Source organism: Cricetulus griseus, chromosome 2 (genome assembly GCF_003668045.3).
Source record: "Cricetulus griseus strain 17A/GY chromosome 2, alternate assembly CriGri-PICRH-1.0, whole genome shotgun sequence".
NCBI classification, from domain to species: Eukaryota; Metazoa; Chordata; class Mammalia; order Rodentia; family Cricetidae; genus Cricetulus; species Cricetulus griseus.
In genome coordinates, this window is record NC_048595.1 from 377,912,068 (window position 1) to 377,932,799 (window position 20,732).

At 41.2% G+C, this 20,732-nt stretch overlaps 1 long non-coding RNA gene across 1 annotated transcript in view; it reads left to right on the plus strand.

The window, feature by feature from the left end:
* Nucleotides 1-6,867: 6,867 nt before the first annotated feature.
* LOC113834511 overlaps nucleotides 6,868-20,732 on the plus strand; it is a 33,204-nt gene continuing 19,339 nt past the window's right edge. Inside the window, exons 1-2 of the long non-coding RNA XR_003483067.2 lie at nucleotides 6,868-7,628; nucleotides 15,013-15,101. This is a non-coding gene — a long non-coding RNA (uncharacterized LOC113834511). The remainder of the gene's footprint in view (nucleotides 7,629-15,012; nucleotides 15,102-20,732) is intronic.

Consider the following 20,732-nt stretch of genomic DNA (forward strand, 5'->3'; position numbering starts at 1 on the left):
TAATATATCTGGTTCTAGAGGTTGGTGGTTACATTTGTGAAAAGAGATAAGGACATTGGAACTATAAACACAAGCTGGTTTTTCAGAGCTGGACTTAGTGGTGCACACTTACATCCGGAATTTGAGGCAGGAGGATCATGAGTTCAAGGCCAGCCTAGATTATATAGTGAGACTCTCACTCAAAAGAAAAAAAAAATTCACCAAATATGAGTAGCAGAGAAAAAGAGACACCAGCACAGAATTTAGGATTAAAGGGATATGTATAGTTGTGGTTTTTGTTTTTTACTCTTTGCTTTTAACTCTTATGGGGGCCCACCACCCAGCTCCCAAATAAATACATGGAGACTTATTCTTGCTTAAGAATGTGTGGCCTTAGCTTGGCTTTTTTCTAGCCAGCTTTTCTTAAATTATCCCCATGTACCTTTTGCCTCTGGGCTTTTTGTTAGTATTCAGATATCTGTACTGGCCTGCCCCGGTGTTCTGTCAGGATATGTCTTCAGCTGCAGCCACTAAGAGCACCACCTGTGCCCATTCACTACGCTCCCTTTTAAAAGGTCCCAACTCCCATCTTTCTCTTTCCCTTCTATCTGTTCCCTCTCCCTCTGGCTCCCTCCCTTTCCTTCTCTGCCTCACTGTCTTGTGCTCCTCCCTTCTCTTTTCTCTTCTACTGCCCCTCCCCAGAGGCCAATCTCCCCTCTTCCCTTTCCCCTTTGCCATTCCCTTTTCCTAATTAAAACAAAAACAAACAAACAAACAAAAGAAATAAAAACAAAAGAAAAAAAACCTCTATGTGAGCTCTGTCCCATGGTGTCTTTCTCTGGAGTACCACTTTTTAAATTACAACACTTTTACCTTTCTCTATTTCTTTATATCTTTCCTTCTTATTCCATGTCTGGCTGGTGGCTGGGTGGCTGACCCCCATCATCTTCCTCTCCTCCTTTTCTCACTCCTCCCTCTTCATTTTTTCTCCTTTTATTTATTCCCTCTGCCTGGCAGCCCTGTCTATTCCTCTCGTGCCTAGCTATTGGCCGTTCGGCTCTCTGTTAAGTCAATCAGGTGTTTTCAATGCCCAAAATAACACAGTTAAACAAATTCACCATAAAAGAATGCAATACGTCTTTACATCAATAAACAAATCTTCCACAGCACAAACAAATGTAACACATCTTCGACTAATATCTGTAACAGATATGTGTTTAGGAATGGGCAGACCTAAGCATTTCTAAAATATTGACCTAAATTGAAGCTGTGAAGGTAGCATTTCCAAATCTTGGGGCAAAGTAAACCCTATGTTTTGGTGGCTAAACACTCCTGCCTGCTTGCAACTGTGTTCTAGGCTTCTGCTATTAGCTGTGGAATTTAAGTTAGCAGGTAACCTTTTTTTTTTTTTTTTTTTTCTACTTGGGCTAGCAGTCCCCTCACAGAACTGGCCTGGAAAGACCTTTTCCACCCTCCTTGCTGGTATTCTGTACTTCTCTTACATGTATGGCTTCACTTAAGATACCACCCTTGGACATCTTTTTTGTTTTTGTTTTTTTTCAAGACCAAGTTTCTCTTTGTAGCTATGGCTGGCCTGGAACTCACTCTGTAGACCAGGTTGGCCTTGAACTACAGAGATCCTCCTACCTCTGTCTCCCAAGTGCTGGAATCAAAGGTGTGTGCCACCACCACTGGGCAAGTTGGTAAATTTTTCAGAGACTAGAGCTAAACAATGTCTTCGGATCAAGACAGGACTACCGAACTTGTGAATTTATAGCAGCTGTGGCTGCCTGTAGAAGACCTGTACTAGATCAAGCCTTTGCCTCCCAAGTGCTGGGATTAAAGGCATATGAAGCCACAGCCTGGCCCCCTGAACAGCTTGATAACCAGTTGCCATCAGTGTATGCAGTCATAATTTTCAGTGTTCATTTGTGTCTCATTTGGTTTCACAGGCCTGTAATCCTGGTCATTGGAAGGACAAAGCAAGGGTATTTGAGGTTAGCCTAAGCTACATAGGAAGACCCTGTCTCTCACACCCCTACCCCTGCAAAAACAAAACCCTCCAAAACCCAAAACAACGACCAAAAACAAAACAAAACAAAAAATCCACAATAATAAGGCATTGCTTGGTCTAGAGAGATGGCTCAGAGATTAAGAGCACTGACTGCTCTTCCAGAGGTCCTGAGTTCAATTCCCAGCAACCACATGGTGGCTCACAGTCATTTGTTATGAGATCTGGTGCCCTCTTCTGGTGTGCAGATATACATGGAAGCAGAATGTTGTATACATAATAAATAAAATCTTTAGAAAAATAAGGCATTGCTTGTCTAATATGCACAAAGTCCTGGATTCAGTCCCAGTACTTGGGAAGCAGATACAGGGATCTCTTAGTTTGAGGCCAGCCTGGTCTACAGAGCAAGTTCTAGGACAGCCAAGGCTATACCAAGAAACCCTGTTTCAGAAAGCAAAAAAAGAAGTCTTAGGTTCCATCCTTAGTACTTTAGAAGTAGCAGGGGGATCAGAAATTCAAGTCATTCTCCCCTATTGAGGGAGGTGGGGCCAGCCTGAATTATGTGAGACCCTGTCTCAGAAAATAAATCAATAAAATATATAGTAACAAAAATGTGGCCAGGTGGTGGTGATGCCCATCTTTAATCCCAGCACTTAGGAGGCAGAGGCAGGTGGATCTCTTTGAGTTTGAGCCCAGCCTGGTCTACAGCATGAGTTCCAGGACAGGCTCCAAAGCTAAACAGAGAAATCCTGTCTGGAAAAAACAAAACAAACAAAAAAATTGCAGTGTTCCAAAAAACAACAACAACAAAAAGCCGACTGGGCGTTGGTGGTGCACAAATCCTTTAATTCCAGCACTTAGGAGGCAGAGACAGAGGATGTCTGTGAGTTCGAGACCAGCCTGGTCTACAAGGGCTAGTTCCAGGACAGTCTCCAAAGCCACAGAGAGAAACCCTGTCTCGAAAAACCAAATAAATAAATAAATAAATAAATAAAATAAAATGCAGTGTTTTATTTTGTTGTTTTTGTTTAGGTGCTTTTTATTTGCTTTGTTTTTAGTGCTGGAGTATAGCATATTCCTTAACAGTCTGCATTTCAAGAGCTACACTAAATATATGCAGATGCCACCATCCTTCTTAGTAAGAACTAAGTAAGAACTTAGTAAGAACTAAGAAGGATGGTGAGGGGAGAGACTGACTGATGACGGGCTTTTTCTGTGCTGCTTGAATTTTTTAAATGAGAATTAAGTTGAATCACACTGAATAGTTAAGTTTGAAAATTAAAACCCTGTCACATCAGAGGTGATACTAGAAAAGTAAGTGTCATTTGTTGAATATATATGTCTTTCACCTTGCCATATTCCCTAGGAAACTCTCAGCTGTAATTATATCCTGTGAGTTTAGTTAAATACTTGACTGTAGTCTATTTCATTTAACAAGACCTGCTGGGGATGGATGAGTCCAAGGTCTGCAGATTCTCTGGTTGCTCCTTAAGAGAGTAGAGGAAACTGTAGTAGTTGGTAGCTTACCACCATGACAATGCATGACCAGGTGGTAGGGTTAAGATTACTTCTGAGCATTTCAAAATAGTCGTTTGAAGGCATTTTCCTGGTATTCATCTCTTATAAGGGAAATACTTCTGTAGATAACTTAAACTGTTAGTTTTAGAATCAGTGTTTATGCTCTTCTTCAATATGTATGTACTCAGTACAGATAAGTCAGGAAGCTTTTTTGAGAAACCCAGTTGGAGAATACCTAGAATCCAGGAATGGCAGAGCCCGCAGATAATGTCAGCTACTTGGGAGGCTGAGGTGGCACAGTCACTTGAGCCCAGGAGTGCAAAGATGCCCTGTCTCTTATAAGGAAAAGAAAGCACCTGGAAAATTACCTAGTTTCCCGTGCTCATCTGTTCCTGTCCCAGTGTCTTTTTGTTCTTGATAAGTGTCAGCGAGTGTCCAAGATGACAGTGAAACAGGCAAAGGATCTTGTTGGTTACCATCTCCACCTAAAGTTGTCTGTCAAGAGCATATGTAATAATGAGCTACATTGTGACATTGGTGTAGAGTTTGGACTGATGATAGATCTAGAGAGAAGTCATGGGTCAGTCTGGGCAGAAACTTTAATCAGAACAGAGAGCTAAAATGAGACAGTGTTGTTCTGTTGATAATCAGAGGCTGACAACAAACTTCAGAATCTGACCCTTCTCTGAAGTGCCAAGGGTCACATGTAACTATATAGCATTGGGTCTTCCAGGAGGACCAGATCTGTCTGAGGAGGTGCAGCCATCCCCTTTAACTTCTTCAGTGCCATTTGATGGGGAACTGCCAACATTATGCATTAAACTCCAGGGATGCAGTTGGGGTTCATTTCAGCACATGTGAAAGCCATCTACTCACCAAATTAAAGACATGTAAAACTTAATCTTTGCTGTCAGGGAGCTCATGCTGGGAAAAGAAGACAGACACATGTGTATTACCAGTGTAACACAATGTATCTCAGAGGAGGATCTGGAAAAGTCCTGGAGAGGATACCAGCGGCAATGGAGAGGAAGGGGATCAGCAAAGAACCTCCAGCAGCAATTAGCTCATGTGTGGTGGACAAGGAGACTAGATGCAAGTTGGAATGCACAGTGGAGAAATGGGTCTGATAAGTTCTTTTTTAAAAACCTGCACTAAAGGTAATGGATACTTACTCATTTTAAGTCACAGCATACATAAAGGTCAAATTTACTTTTGAGATTGTTTAACAACAGTGTGTATAACAGAAGCATGAGAGTAATTAAGATAGTCCTAATTCTGCTTGTAATACCATTGGTGTATTGATTCAAACAGTATGAGGTATGGAAACAGAAGTGGTGGTAGATGTGGTCATTCAGTAAAGTACCACTTCAACCGTTGTGACATACTGGGGACCTAAGGCTATTCCTTATAGTGTATAACCACTATAAGCATGGGGAATGGCATGTCCTCTCATAGACAGAACATAAGGTTGGTTGTGAAACAAAGTAGACAACTTCTAGATGGAGACAGTTTTCTGGCAGCCTGGCCTGGCCTTGTTTTTACCCATCTCTACACCCAATAGGTGCATTCTGAACAGGAGAGAGACTTGTCATTAGAAAATAAAGTCACCACTGCATTTACTAGCTGCTGGTAATGAGCTAAATTGAAGCGATTGTACCAACTGTTATTTAGCAGTGGATTGGGGAGGAGCAAGAGTGGAACAGAGACTTTGAGGAAGCAGAGATAATGACAGTGAAAATGAAGAATTATGGGTGGAGCTGAGGTGCAAAAATTGAAAGCATACTGATGGACTTGTATGAGAGGCTTGGGGGTGAGATTACTTGAGATGAACTTAGGTTCTGATCAGGGCCTTGGTATAGACAGTGAAGAAAGAGAGTAGTCTAGGAAGGGTGGAGGTAGAGTTTGGGTCAAGTTGAGTCTAGTGATTATGAGACATCCAGATGGAGACATTGAAAGGGCAATTTGGTATTTTTGAGGTAGATAGAACAAATAAAATAAGAAATAGTAAAGATTTGCTTGTGGTGGGTGTTGGTGGCACACACCTTTAATCCCAGCATTGGGGGGGGCCAGCCTGGTCTACAGAGCGAGTTCCAGGACAGGCTCCAAAGCTACACAGAGAAACCCTGTCTTGAAAAACAACAACAACAACAACAAAAACAAACAAACAAAAAAAGATTTGCTTATATTGCTCATGCTTTTAATCCCAGCATTTGGGAGGCAGAGGCAGGTGGATCTCTCTGAGGCCAGCCTGATCTGCAGAGTGAGTGCCAGAAAAGCGAGGAAAACCTGTCTCCGGAAAAAAAAAAAAATGTGCCTTGTGGCTTGCCTATAATCTTAGCACTAGGGAAAGTGAAGCAGGAGGATTGTGAATTCTTTGTTGTTTCGGTTTTTGAGACAGGGTTTCTCTGTAACTTTGGAGGCTGACCTGGAACTCGATCAGTAGACTAGGTTGGCCTTGAACTCACAGAGATCTGTCTGTTTCTGCTTCCCGAGTTCTGGGTTTAAAGGTTTATGCCACCACTACCTGGTAAGGATTGCAAATTCTTGGCCAGCCTGGGCTATATAGGGAGACACTACTTTTTAAAGACATATTCTTTATTCTTTGAAATTATAATTCTTCCAATCTCTTTTCCCCATCAATCTCCTCTATGCATGCACCCCTAATCTCAAATCCATGGCTTCTTTTGTCTTTAATTATTGGTGTGTGTGTGTGTGTGTGTGTTTTCCTAAATAGATAATTACAACCTGCTCAGTACATATAATGCTAACTGCATATGTGTTGATCTCAGGGTGGTTCACTTGGTATTGTATGGAGCTATTCCCAGGGTAAGATCATTTGTCCCACTCTCAGCATTCACCAGTTGCCCATAGCTCTTTGTCTAGGGTTGAGACTCCCCACTCCCTGTTAGTATGATCATTGGTGTCATTGTTTAGGCATTCATGTTGATGAATGAGACTTAAGGGATGTAGCCTTTCTGACATTTGTAGGAGAAATTTTGTTCCTTTGGCTCTTATAATTTTTCCAGCCCCTCTTGTGAAATGAACCCTGAGCCTTAGGTGTAAGAATTGTGTTGTAGCTGTATCAGTTGGAAATGGGCATCACATAAGGTCTTGTTCTCTGCATTTTGATTAGCTATGTTATTTTTTTTTTAAATAATGGTCTCCATCAGTTTCAAAGAAAAGTTTCTTTGATGAGGAGTGAAGGGTACACTTACCTGTGGGAATAGGAAAAATATTTAGAACGTAGTTAGGGATTATGCAGTTGTAGGTTCTCCTCCAAGATCCATGACTTCATTAGCGCCAGATAATTGGCTAGGTTTTCAGTACCAGGCATGATTTTTCCTTTTGTTGAGCAGGCCTTAAGATCAATTACAGGGCTATTGGTATACATGCCACTGTTGAACCCTTAGGGTTATCATGCCATGCTGGTCATTGTTGTGGGTCATATGGGGAGACAGTATCACCAAGCAAACAAACAAAAACAGAGATGCTCAGGACATAAAGGTGCTTGTCTAACAACCCGAGTTTAATCTGGAACCCATATCAAGGTGGAAGGAGAGAACTGATTTCTAAAAACTGTCCTCTTACCTCCACATGAACACTGTTGTATGCTTTTTCTCATTCACACACACACACACACATTATGCACACAGTAGTAATAAAAAAAACTCAATTTGTTTAAAAAGAAAGTAGTAAAGATTGAACAGATTTTAATGTCACTTCAGAAATTGTTGTTTTCATGTGTTACTAGAGCCTCAGACTCTGGGTCAGGACTTCACCAGGGAGCATCATCCCCAGCCTTTACCCTACATTTTTAACTACAACTTGGCCTTTATTGAACGGGTGTTCAGCACCTTGTGTAATAAGTACAGTTTACTCTTTTTCACTTAACTTTGAAAGAACCCTTGAGTAAGAGGTTTGCAAAGTTAGGCCACTGTCCACAAACTCTAAACAAAAGAGTGAACTCAGATGAAATTTCCTATTCTGCTGCTTCTCTGGACAGCTTACATTGTCTGAGTGGTTCATTGTCATTTTTTCTTTTCAGGGTTTTGGCTTTTTGCACTAAATGTAACCTGGACTGATTGTCTCAGGCTTGTGTTGCCCCAGGATACTGTCAAAGGTAGTAAGTTTTCCTGTTTTTTGTTTTTTTTTTTAAATCATCAGCAGTAAATCAAGGGTCTTCATTTTAAAAAGAAGGAAAGTGTATGGGAAGGCTTCTTTCTTGCATTCGCTTAAAAATTTTTATTTACAAACTGGAGAGATGGTTCAGCATTTAAGAGCACTGGCTGTTCTTCCAGAAGACCTGGCTTCAATTCCTTACACCCACAGTGTGTCCCCAACACCACACATGCACACACTCACAAAATGCACTGGCATTCATATTGATACTGAGATTTGATTCTTGGTCCCATACTGAGAAGTTAGTTGTTAGGATTAGGAATTACAGATTTAAGTGGGCATTCTTTACTGCTCTAACCCACATTTGCCTTCTAAAGGAGATTTAACAAGTCACTTTGCTGAATCTGCTCCTGTGGCATCTTGGGGCCTATAGAACCCTTCAAAACTTAATTTCAGTCTTTGAGTCTGCATTGTTTAATAAAGAATCTCTATCTGTAAGTCTTGTCTTGAGTTGTCTTATTTGGTGGCGCTGGCATCAAACCTAAGGCTTTGCATATGCTAGGCAAACTCTGTACCACCCATGTTGTCCCTATTCTTCTATAAGACTGTTTCCTGTTTCCTAGATAAGCAGTGGTTCTTTTTGTGGTTTTGTGTCTTGGTTGCTGCTCTTTCCCTTCTTTCAGCATTTAGAAGAGGAAGGAGACACAGCTGCTTTACCTCTCCTGCTGTCCCTTCTTTCTGAGTTGAAAAAGCCTGCTGTTATTGCACTAGTAGTTATCCATTGTTTTACCCTGATGTTATTCAGCATCTGTAGTCTTGCCTATAAACTTCTTAAAAACTTTGAAGGGTTTTTTTGTTTGTTTTTTTTTCCGAGACAGGGTTTCTCTGTGTAGCTTTGGAGGCTGTCCTGGAACTCACTCTGTAGACCTGAACTCACAGAGATCCACCTGCCTCTGCCTCCCGAGTGCTGGGATTAAAGGTAACACGCCCAGCATGTTTGTTTGTTTGTTTGTTTGTTTATTTGTTTTTAACAGATATATAAAAATAGAAAAATCACCAGGTGGTGGCAGCACATGCCTTTAATCCCAAAACTCGGGAGGTAGAGGCAGGTGTCTGTATAGGAGCTCGAGGTCAGCTTGGTCTACAAAGCAAGTTCCAGAACAGCTAGGACTATAACACAGAGAAAAAACAAAAACAAACAAACAAACAAAAAAAGACACAGATGTTGGGGTTAAACCTGAAGATCAGAAAAACAAAACAGCTAGCCACTAGCTCTTACCTTTACCTCAGATTGAAAGAGTGATCCTGTGTCCTTGAATCCTCAAACTCCTGCCTAGACTGCACTGAGCTCCTGCTTTATATTTTCTCTAGTGCTGGGATTAAAGGTGTGACATCCCAAGGCTGGGATCAAGGGTGTGAGCTCTGTTTCTCTTTTAGACTGATTCACTGTCATGCAGTCCAGGGTAGCCTTGAACTCACAGAGATACTTCTGCCTCTGTCTCCTGAGTGCTGGGATTACAGGTGGCCACCACTGCCTGTCCTCTATGGCTAACTAGTGATTTAGCTCTTAACTAGGTGTGTGGCTAACTAGTGGCTTAGCTCTACATTCTGATCTTCAGGCAAGCTTTGTTAGATTACAAATAAAATATCACTACACAGAATAGTGAACTTAATTTGGAAAGTAAATATTACATAAATTGGGACAGAAGAGCATCCAGTAAATAATACTTCCCCTACCAAGTCCTGAACTAACAGAGACATAGGGCAAAGGAGTGAGACAAGTAGAGATTACAATTTCCCTTCATTATGAGTATAGTATAGAGGGCTGGCTTCTGTCCGAGGGCAAGTAGGCCTCTTATTCTGAACTCTAGGACCTAACAGGTATATTGAGATGGCAGCCCTAGTCTGAGGTAAGACTCCCTCTTCGAAGAGTGGGGAATAGAGCAGAATGAATATCTGCAAGGTAAAGGAGCAGCAGAGGATTTGGATCCTGCAAGTCCAGGTTGAATTTCTTCTAGACACACTAATCAGATAAGTACTTCATCCTGACAACTTGTGTCAGGATTTGCATCTCTATTATTAAAACATTGATACTGTATCATGAGGAAGAAAGTATCAAGAGTATCAGCGGAGGGGCTTTCTTTTTTTAGCATGCCCTTTTATCTCTCAGAGGAATGGTCTTAACCAGTAGGTCTGGGTCTGCCAGGGTATGCCCAGACCCTTCCTTCCTCTCTCACAAGAGTTACAGTCAGAAACATCTTCATTTCCATTTCCTCTGTGAAACACCTACGTATGTCTAGCACAAACAATTTAAACATAGAACTTTGCTGGCTTTGTAATGTCTGTGCTGCTTGAAGTTCAGCTGCCTTGTAGCTTATAGGCAGCTAATAATTGTCTCACTCAAATTGTCTAAAAGGTGTGTGTGAAGAAAGTCTCTTGTCCACCATCTAATCTTTGCCTCAGCCATGCTGGTTTAAGAAAAGCTGGGCAGGCATAATTCAAGGTCAGACAGCAATCTCTCTACACTGAAACTACCCAAGCCTGCTAATGCCCTGTTCTCTTTGCTGAGGCCAGCACAGCCGGCATTTGCTTGCTAGGCCAGAGTGGTCAGTGTATGCTGAGGCTACCTGCACAACTGACATTTAGTTTATATGAGCTTTCAGTACCACCAACCACTGTGACAAGCTGTGGCTTATTCTTGGTGAGACCTACAAACCCCTAAGCTTTTGCTAAGGCTCTGAGCCTAATGCATGCAGCATTGTCTCTATAGAAACAGCCACTTACCTAACGACAAAGTTGCCATAACTACAGTCACTGCTGAGGTCAAAATGCTGGGTGGCCTCTAGATTATAAGACTCAGTAGCTAAAAGCTAGTGTATAGCTATAAACACTCACTTGGCCTAATGTACAAGAAAACACATTGTGCCTCCCTGAAGCCCAGCTTAACAGAAACCTCAAAATCCCACATATAAAATGCCCTAAAATTTTAGTTCATGTCTTTTTATCAAGATTTTAGTCTCAGAGCTGGGAAGTTGACTCAGTTGTTAAGGCATTTGTTGTTCTTGCAGAGGACTCAGGTTTGACTCTCAGCACTCACATGGCAATTTATAACTCCAGTCTCAGGGGATCTGATGCCCTCTCCTGACCTCTAAGGACACCAGAAAAAAAATAAAAGTAAATTTCAGTTCAGTACTCCAGAGGTTAGGGTTGTTGAAATGGCACTGTCCTTCTGCTGATAGTAAACAAGATAAAAGATGATGTCATTCAAGGGGCCATGATGCCGCTTCTGTTACTAAACCTATATATGGAGCAGAGAGTTTCTTAGTACTAAACCACAGAACTCAACAGACTTGGTAGGTGTGTTTGTGTATGCCTATAGTCCCAGCACTTTGGGAGATGAATGCAAGAGGAGCAGGAGTTCAAGACCAGTCTCAGCTACATAGTTTAAAAAACACAAACAAACAAACAACCCTCAGTTGACTTTGTCTTCTATGGGAAATTGTGAAGTTGTCCCACATTTATGAGGAACCAAGGAGAATGCGTGCTTCTTGGGCTGCTGCTGCTTGAAGAAAAAGGATGAAGGCCACATATCTTGTCTTTCGGAGTTCTCAGGCAAGTTTCTATACCTGTTCTGGGGCAGGTACAGAAGTAAAGTGGTGCAGAAAGATGAGGAAGGCTTCCTTTCCAGGTGCAGTCACAGCAGTCATTTTCTCAAGGTCACACATAAATAAGCATTAGTGTTTGAGTCTGTGGTTATAGCCACAGCTATCTCCGAATGTCACTTGCTCTTGCCCTTTTGTGCTTAGTAACAGTAAGGTTGTCTGCCTTTGTCAGCTGCTGGGTAATTCAGTATTCTTTGTTAGTCTGTTTTAGCCATTTCTACTCTAACAAGTTAGAAATTTGAGGGCTGGAACAGACCAGACCAGACCCAATTGGGCTGTGATGAATGGGAAAGAACTTGTGAAGAGATAATGGATTGAGAAGTGATTATAGGGGCAAAAGTTGAGGTTAAAGTCTTGAAGGTAGAGGGTAGTAGGAAGGGTGGAAGACAGATGAGTGTTTCTGGGGATGGGGAAGGGAAAGAGCAGTGACTGACAGAATAGGGGACTGATAAGCCAAGCAAGTCAGGCTAGAACAAGATATTAGAAAAAAAAAAAAAGACCAAGTAGGCAAATCCAAAGGGTTAAGGTAGTAAAACTATAGCTGAAGTTAACCTGATAAGAATGAGTAGTTTGTAATAGAACAGCTGCTCAGCCACTGCCAGTCTTCCTGTCTACTGTCAGTGAGTATCACATGAGCCTAGTCAGTGGCCAGCAGATAAGAGGGTTCAGGAAGGGGCTAGAGAGATGGTTCAGTGGCTCATAACTATCTATAACCCCATTTCCAGGGACTACAGCAGTCACACATGTGGTACATATACATATATTCAGGCAAAACATTTATAACATATAAAGTAAGATAAAATAATCTTTTAAAAAAGAGGTGAAGAGCTGGTTAGTGGTGGCTCCCACCTTTAATCTCAGCACTGGCGGGCAGACTCTTGAGTTAGAGGCCAGCCTGGTCTACAGAGGGAGTTCTAGGACAGTCAGGGTTACACAGAGAAACCCTGTCGGGGATGGGCAGGTGAAGATAATACCTCCTAGATGGGGCTGGAGAGATAGCTCAGCAGTTAAGAATATTTGCTGCTCTTTTCAGAGGACCAGGGTTCAATTCTCAGCACCTACATTGCAGCTCATAACCATCTATAATTATAATTCTAGGGAATCTGATAGACCAGATCCACACATGATGTGTGGACATATGGAAGCAAAATACCCATACATGTAGTAGGTTTTGTAAAAGAAAGGCTGGAGATAGAGCCCTTGCCAAGGAAGCAGGGATCTAGAAGCTGTTGGAGAGAAACAGCATCATCTGTGAGCCACAGAGGCCTGGAAACCCAAGCAAGCAGGGTCTGAGTTATGCTGATGGTACATGGTGTATGACTGTGATCTTTACTTTAACCAAGAGGGAGACAGTTGTGAAGCACTGTGCATGCCACATCTTTCTGGATAGGTTATTAAATTTTTCCGGTGTTGCCAACTTTTTCTTCTCTTCCTCCTCCCTTCTCTTTTGCTTTTGAGGCAGGGCCTTGCCCTGTCTCCCTCAGTTTGACTTCAAATTTAAAGCATCCTCCTGATCAGTCTTTGAAGTGCTTACATTTTATAGTTATACACACCACATCTAATTTTATAGGGTACTGGGGATCAAACTCGGCCTCAAAAATGCTAGGCAAGCACTGTACCAACTGAGCTGAATTCCCAGCTCCACCAACTTAATTTTCATAGAAAGAACAATTCTATTTATGCATAACTGCCATAAAAAGTGAAGGACATGATCAACTCCAGGAAGCTTGTTTCACTTGGGAGCACAGACAGTTCATCTGGGCTCGAGTGAATAGAGGTTGAGTGACAGCTACTACTATGCCAGTTTTGCATTTCTCATTACATAAATATACATTTGTTCCTTAAAAACTTTATTAGTGAGCACAGAATTTTGATACCCCTTTGTCTCATAACCAATGTTAAAATGTAGAAGTCCCTTCTTGGCTTCAGGTCTTATGACTTGGCTATAGAGAGGCCTGCACCAGAGTAGATATCGAGGGCTGGGTACATTCCCAAAGACTTTCTCTGCATAGAAGCATGCATTATGATCATCTTTTAACTGTCACTTAGTGGTCATTGTGCTGTTCAGTTGTGTCCACTGTGATTGTCAGCCATAATAGTAATGGCCATGGGTACTTTGGTGGTCAGTTGTAGTGTACACTGTAGTGGTCAGTCATAGTAGTCATTGTGGTGGTCAGTGATAGTGCCCACTGTGATGGTTAGTCATAGTGGACACTGATGATCATGTAGTCATCTGTAAGTGGTCACTGCCATACACACTGTGGTGGTCAGTTGTAGTGTTCACTCTGAGGGTCAGTCATACTGGTCACTGTGGGGGTCACTTGTAGTGTTCACTGTGATGGTCAGCCACAATGGTAACTGTGGTGGTCAGTTATAGTGTTTCCTGTAATGGCCAGTCACAGTGGTCACTGTGGTGATCATTGGTGTGGTCAGCTGTAGTGGCTACTGTTATCACTGTAGTGGTCACTCACATTTTTCACTGTGATGGTCATCTTAGCGCTGACTGTGGTGGCTAGTTTTAGTATTCACTGTGGTGAACATTGATGTGATCAGCCATATTGGTCATTGCCATAGTCACTGTGTTGGTCAATTATAGTGTTTGTTGTGATTGTCAGTTGTAGTGGTCACTTGCATCCATTGTAATGGTCAGTCACAATGCTCCTTTTGGTTTGACTGATTATTTCTTAATAATTGCATATTTGGATTCATTAAAATATAAGCCAGATTTTAAGATAAATATTGCATATGTTCTTTTATATGGGAACTCTAGGTTTAAAAAGAAAAGACTAAGCTGTGGGCAGTGGTGGCACATGTGTTAGCAGAGGTGGGCATATCTTTGTGAGTTCAAGGTCAGCCTGGTCTACACAGCTAGTTCCAGGATAGCTAGGGCTGTCTCAAACAAACAAACAAACAAACAAAAGAAGAGGAAGAAGAAAGAGGAAGAATGTGACTAGGATGGATGACAGGCAGTTTTGAGAAATTTGCAAAAATAGAAAGTGTCAAAAGGAAACTTTAAAAGTTAGCTTTGAGGGCTTGAGCAGTGACTCAGCAGTTAAGTGTACTTACTGCTTTTACAGGGATCCAAGTTCTGCTCCCAGCACATGCATGATATTTCATGTCACTGGCCTTTAGCTCTTACTATTAGAGAAAACTTTTATTAGACTACTTTTATTGTAATCTATAGATAGCCAATTTGTGTAAAAATGAATGAGCTGACATTTAGTTTCTTAGGCATATTTCCTTTAGAAGGTACACAAAATGATAAAGTACATCAGTTACAAAAGCCTAGGATGTTCAACATAGCTATAACCCAAGAAAGACAGCCAGTTTCAGTAGTGTAATACTCAGGAAGGTAAACCCAGTGTGGTATCACCTCTTTGCTCATTGGCATCCTTTCTGGCAGGTGTCTATTGTAAGTGTCATTGAAATTTTCTATATCACCTTTGCCAGAAGTCTAGCAAATAGGTCAAGAAATATAAAGCTATTAGTAACCCATTGTCTTGAACCTTTTCCAACTGTCCTTCAAGATGGAGAAGATTTCCACTCTACCTTTTCCCAAGGAGGATGCCTCACCATACATATATTCACACTGAGAAGTACACTTGGTTAAAGTCATTGCTTCACATCATCCAGAATCTCCACGACAGATTTCCATCTAAATATTTGAAAAAGCAAACTTTTACCTTGAAGTCTTTACATGTGTTTTTCTCTTTTACCTTCCAGGCAGTGTCTGTGTTTCTGCAGAGTTTTGCACAGAGTCTGTTCCCATGCAAACCAATGAGGGAGAAGTAGAGGAAGAAAGCTGTTCCAAGGTCAGTACATCACTCAACAGGGGAAACAGCTGGAGTAGAAATTAAACAGTTAGTGGCAGTGGATGGACTGAGTGGGTGTTCATTTTGGGTGAATTGAGAAATCAGATTGATGAGATCTTTCTTCTCAGTATACTTCATTATGCTACATGACAATGTAAAAACAAATTTTTACCGGGCTGGAGAGATGGCTCAGAGGTTAAGAGTACTGGCTGTTCTTCCAGAGGTCCTGAGTTCAATTCCCAGCAACCACATGGTAGCTCACAACCATCTGTTATGAGATCTGGTGCCCTCTTCTGGTGTGCAGATATACATGAAAGCAGAATGTTGTATACTTAATAAATGAATAAAATCTTAAAAAAAAGAAATTTTACCAAATTGATGGATTGATTGACTTCTGTGCATTTGTGCATGCCTCTGTGTGTGTGTGTGGGGGGGGGAGACGGGCTACTATGGACTAAACCCAAGGCCTGACTGATGTTAGGCAAGTACTCTGCCTCTGAGCTATACTCCTATTTTTTACTTTTTTTTATTTTGAGACAGTGTCTACATAAGTTTCCTAGGCTAGCCTTGGACCTACTTGGCAGTCTAGGCAAGCCTTGAATTTGTGATCCTAAAACCTTAGCCTCCTACACAAGGTTGGGTGATGGTTGTAATTCTTTCTTAGAATACTAGTATTGTATTGTAAATTGTTTTCTGAAAGTTGTATATACTTGTGAAATTTGAAACAAACCAGAAATATATGAGGCAAGGAAAGATTGACTTTCTTGGGTTTTAGTTACTTAAAGGTGTAGTTCAAAATCAGACCAAAAATAAGAGAACAAAGCTGGGCATGGAGACTCAAGCTTCTAATCTACTTAGGATGCTGAGACAGGAAGATTGCCTGGGCTATCAAGTGAATAGCAAGCCATGCAGGCCTGCATAGCAAGCCCTTGCCTCTAACAAAAAATGAAATTGGATTTTAATTTCATCTTCAGCAGTCCTTTTAATTAAAACATTTTATCTCCCTGTCTTGCTTTTTATATAAAATCTTATATTTGTAATGATGTTTTTGTTAATGTAGGACTTTGTCACAGTACTATGTTAACTTAACTTATGGATATCTGTGAATAGAAAGCAGGTTCTGAGGATAAGTGGAACATTTTCTATAAGATGTGGTTTGAGCTAAATCTATTTCTTTTGTTGTTGTTTTGGTTTTTTTTTTTTTTTTTTTTTTGAGAAACGGTTTCTCTGTGTAACTCTGGCTATCCTAGAACTTGCTCTGTAGACCAGACTAGCCTCAAATTCACAGAGATCTGCCCACCTCTGCCTCCTGAGTGCTAAGATTAAAGGTGTAACCCATCATTATCTAGCTTCTATTTCTTTTTTCAATAATTATACTTTTAATGTTTTGCCTGCATGCATGTATGTGCACTCCTAGTGTGTCTGGTGCATAAGCAGGTCAGAAGAGAGTGTAGGAACTCCTGGAACTGGAACTGAACTGGTTGTGAACCACCATGTGGGTGCTAGGAACCAATCCTGCGATCTCTGTAAGACTAATGAGTGTTCTTAGCCACTGAGCCACCTCTCCTGCCCCTCAATAAATAATTTTTAGTCATTTGTTAAAAGGTGATATAGCAGGGAGTGGTTAATCTCACGATGGCCACTTTCTTAAGAAAGGCAAATAAAAATAAAGATAGTAATTATAACCACTATAAGTATTGTGAAAATGGAAAATAAAGCATAGATTAAAAGGGGCCTAGGAACAGGAGCTTTGACTATTGAGGAAGGCCTCTGAGACAAGATATTAACCACAGGACCAGGACGCCAGCTATGTGAATAGTGAGGAGAGCAGTGTTCTAGACAGAAGAAAGGTCTACAGAGGCCCCCAGCCTGTTCCAGGAACTATCAGATGCCCAGGTGGCCTGGTGTGATAGCAGATTAGAAAAGGGTGTAGAAACTGTGCTCCTCAAAGGCTACATGTGGACCTATTCTCTGAACTGGGCAGCCTTGTAAATTGTTCCCTTTGGCAGGACCAATCTACCATGAGTGTTTGAAAGGTCAGTCTAGTTACCTGGAGACTGCTGGAGAGCCATGATTCTCCTGTCTCCAGTGCTGGCATTGTAGGCACATTTGGTTTCTGTGGTACTGGAGATAAAACCCAGAGCTTCCTTAGTGCTAGGCATTCACCCTACAAATTGAGCTACATCTCCAGTCCTGGATATTTTTTTTAAAGAAGTGATAAAAGCTAGTATGGTGGTTTACACCTGTAATTCCAGCACTTGGGAGGATGAGGTAGTGTTGTGAGTTTGATGCCAGCCTGGACTACATAGAAGTTTCTTGGTAATCTCAGCTACATAGCAAGACCTTGTCTCAGAAGACAAACAGAAATAGTGACAGGGTACATCACTGTGAAAGATGCCTGTAATCCTAACACTGAGTCCAGAAGTTTGAGGACAGCCTAGCAGAACCCATCTATAAAAACAATAGTAAAAGACTTATTAAAGAGAAAAGTCAAGAAAAACCTACAAGAAATGATGGAGATGCTGTGTTTGATAGAGTGGTGTAATTTACAATGATAATAAAAATTGCAACTTTATCCAGTAAAATTGTAAAGTAATAGTTATTGAAGCCAGGCGGTGGTGGCACATGCCTTTAATCCCAGCACTTGAGAATCAGAGGCAGGTAGATTTCCATGAGTTTGAGGCCAGCCCGGTCTACAGAGTGAGTTCCAGAACAGAGTAACACAGAGAAACCCTGTCTCAAAAAAACATAACAACCCCCCCCAAAGTAGTCATTAAATATGGTGACAGATGAGTTGAGGTATAGATGAGACAAGAATATCAGACTGTGGACAGCTATTGGAGCTTGAGGATGGCTATGTTGAAATTCATTCACATTTACTTTATACATATATAAAAATTCCTGTAACAGAAGTTGTAAAACTTAAAAAGCTTTAAAAGTTTTTGATAGTTTGTTTTTGTTTCTTCTCTTTCTCCCTCTCCCCTCTCTGTTCTGTCCCCTCTCCTCTTCCCCTCTTGTTTTTTGTTTTGTTTTGTTTTGTTTTCAAGATAGGTTTTCTATGTGTAAACTCTGGCTGTTCTGGAACCCACTGTGTAGGCCAGGCTGTGTAGAACCCAGTGAGCCACCTGCCTCTGCCTCCCAAGCACTGGGACTAAAGGCATGCACCAACACCATCCAACTCTTTTTGTTTCTTAAAACAGGATCTCTCTATGTAGTCCTGGAACTTGATCTATATACCAGGCTGGCCTCAAACTCAGAGATCCAGCTGCCTCTACCTCATATTGTTGGGATTAAAGGTATGCACTACCATGCCCAGCTTAAAACCATTTTTTAAGACTGGAGAAGGCTGTGCTTGCTTAAGAAAAGAAAAGAATGAGTGGAAGGAACAGTGGAAATATAAAAGGGCCATCAGATTTGCAAGCTTGATGGAAGCTAGGAATCAGTGTGCTATCATATCTGAGCTCAGGCTAGATCCTGCTCCTACTTGGTGGTGGGTGTTGTGGGGTGACAAACATTTAGAGGAAAGCAAGTGATTTTAGCTTTTCTTTGTATTGTCTTGGAAATGGAATCACTGATCCAGAGAGTGGAATACGTAGTTGAGGACTTGGAAGGACAAGACTTCTTGAGGGGAAATAGAAAACAAAGATGCTTTAGAGTGGGCCTAGGGAAGGGACGGCTTCTTGGAGCATGGTATTCCTCATGAAGAGAATCTCTAGAACTGTGAGTGTTTTCTGGACTTGTTCCTGGAGAGATGCTTATGTTCAGAGATTATATATTATTCCAGAGTTGGGAACTGCAGATTTTGATTGCTTGAGCTGAGGAAGATTCTTTTTTCCTGCCAAAAAGAGATAAAGCAGTCAGTAGGTAAATCATAGATAATTCTTAAGTTATGGGATGTGTTCTTTCCATTATTTCGTTCTGTATTATTTTTGAATTTTTAAAAAATTTATCACACATATGTGTGTATGTGGACACATGGCACAACACATTTGTGGAGGTTAGAGCCCAGCTTTAAAGAGTCCACTTTTTTGTGGGTTCCTGGGCTTGAAGTCCGATCATCAAATGTACTTTTACGTGCTGCCTTGTTATGTAAGACATGGTGTTTGCATGCTGAGAACTTTTAGTCTACTTGAGACTCATACATGGGCAGTAGTACTGTTATTAAATGTTTATCTATCATAAAGTATTCAGTTCTTCCTGAAAGGAAGCTCCACAGTGAAGAGTGAATACTAGGACTGGGCTTTTGAGGAAGAATAAAAGGATTTTATTTTGCTGTTTTGTGTGTAGGTGGGTAGAGGTAGAACAGTATTATAAGTAGACAGAACAGTGTGGTACATAACTAATAAAATATGGCAGAAGGTGCTGAATAGGTTTGAGTGTGTTTCAGATATTCTACTATGTTGAATGTACACCAGAACTTATTAAGTCAATTCAGTCTCCAGAACACAAGACTACTGAATGATTTATGTAGATACTCCACTGAAGGATGTAGATAGTTACTTCCCATTCTTTTTTTGTTTTAGTTTTGGTTTTGGTTGTTTGGTTTGGTTTTGGTTTTGGTTTTTCAAGACAGGGTTTCTCTGTATTGTTTTGGAGGCTGTCCTGGAACTCGTTCTGTAGACCAGGCTGGCCTGGAATCACAGAGATCCGCCTGACTCTGCCTCCTGAGGTCTGGGAGTAAAGGCATGCGACAGCCACCAATGCCTGGCTACTTCCCATTCTTTTAATGTGGCTTCACATAGTGGAGAAACCTGGCAAACACCCTTCAGCCAGAGGATCAAGTTCATCGTCATCAGTGATGCCATTTTTTCATTCTTGAAGGAGTGTGAACTTTAAACTTGTTGCCCTACTCTACTCAAAAAAATACAAGAATGATCCGATTGTGAGGATATTCTACAAAATACCTGACTGCAGTTATCAAGGAAAAGGAAAATGTTGAAGAAACAGCTAAGAGGAGCCTAAGGAGACATAATGATTACATGCAGTATGCTGTCCTAAGTAGGATCTAGGGATGTATGTAAATACTAATGAGATCTAAGTGAAATGTGCACTCTAGTAAATGATAATGTGTCATTATGGTACTATAACTATGACAAATGGACCAGGTTAGGACCAGGGTAAAAATGAGCTTAGACCGGGTTCAGGGTTTATATAGGAATGCCCTGTCTTTGCAATTTTCTTGTAACATTTAATTTGTCCTAAAAAAGGTAAAGTTTCTTTACATATTTTAAAACTCTAGTATAACAGCCTTGCTGTCTTTAATGAGTTGGTGGTTGACTGTGCTGAGTAGGGCAGTTCTTCTGCTCCATGTTGTATTGGCTGGCTCTGTAATCAACTGGATGCCCAGTTGTCCAGAAATGTCCAGAACAACTCAACCTATGGCTGGCAGCCAGTGTCAGCTGCCAGCTGGGAGCTCAGCTTGAAGCTGTTGACTAAGCTTTGAGGTGCATTTCCATGTGACTTCTCTACTTGCCTTAGGGTGGCTGGGATCCACCAGGGTATGTTCCAAGAATACAGAAACCACAGATACCTTAAGGCCCAGCCTCAGAAGTCCTCCATGGTCTCAAATTAAACCATGTCACAGAATGACTCCAGATTTAAAGTTCAAGGGCAGCATTATTACCCCTCAGT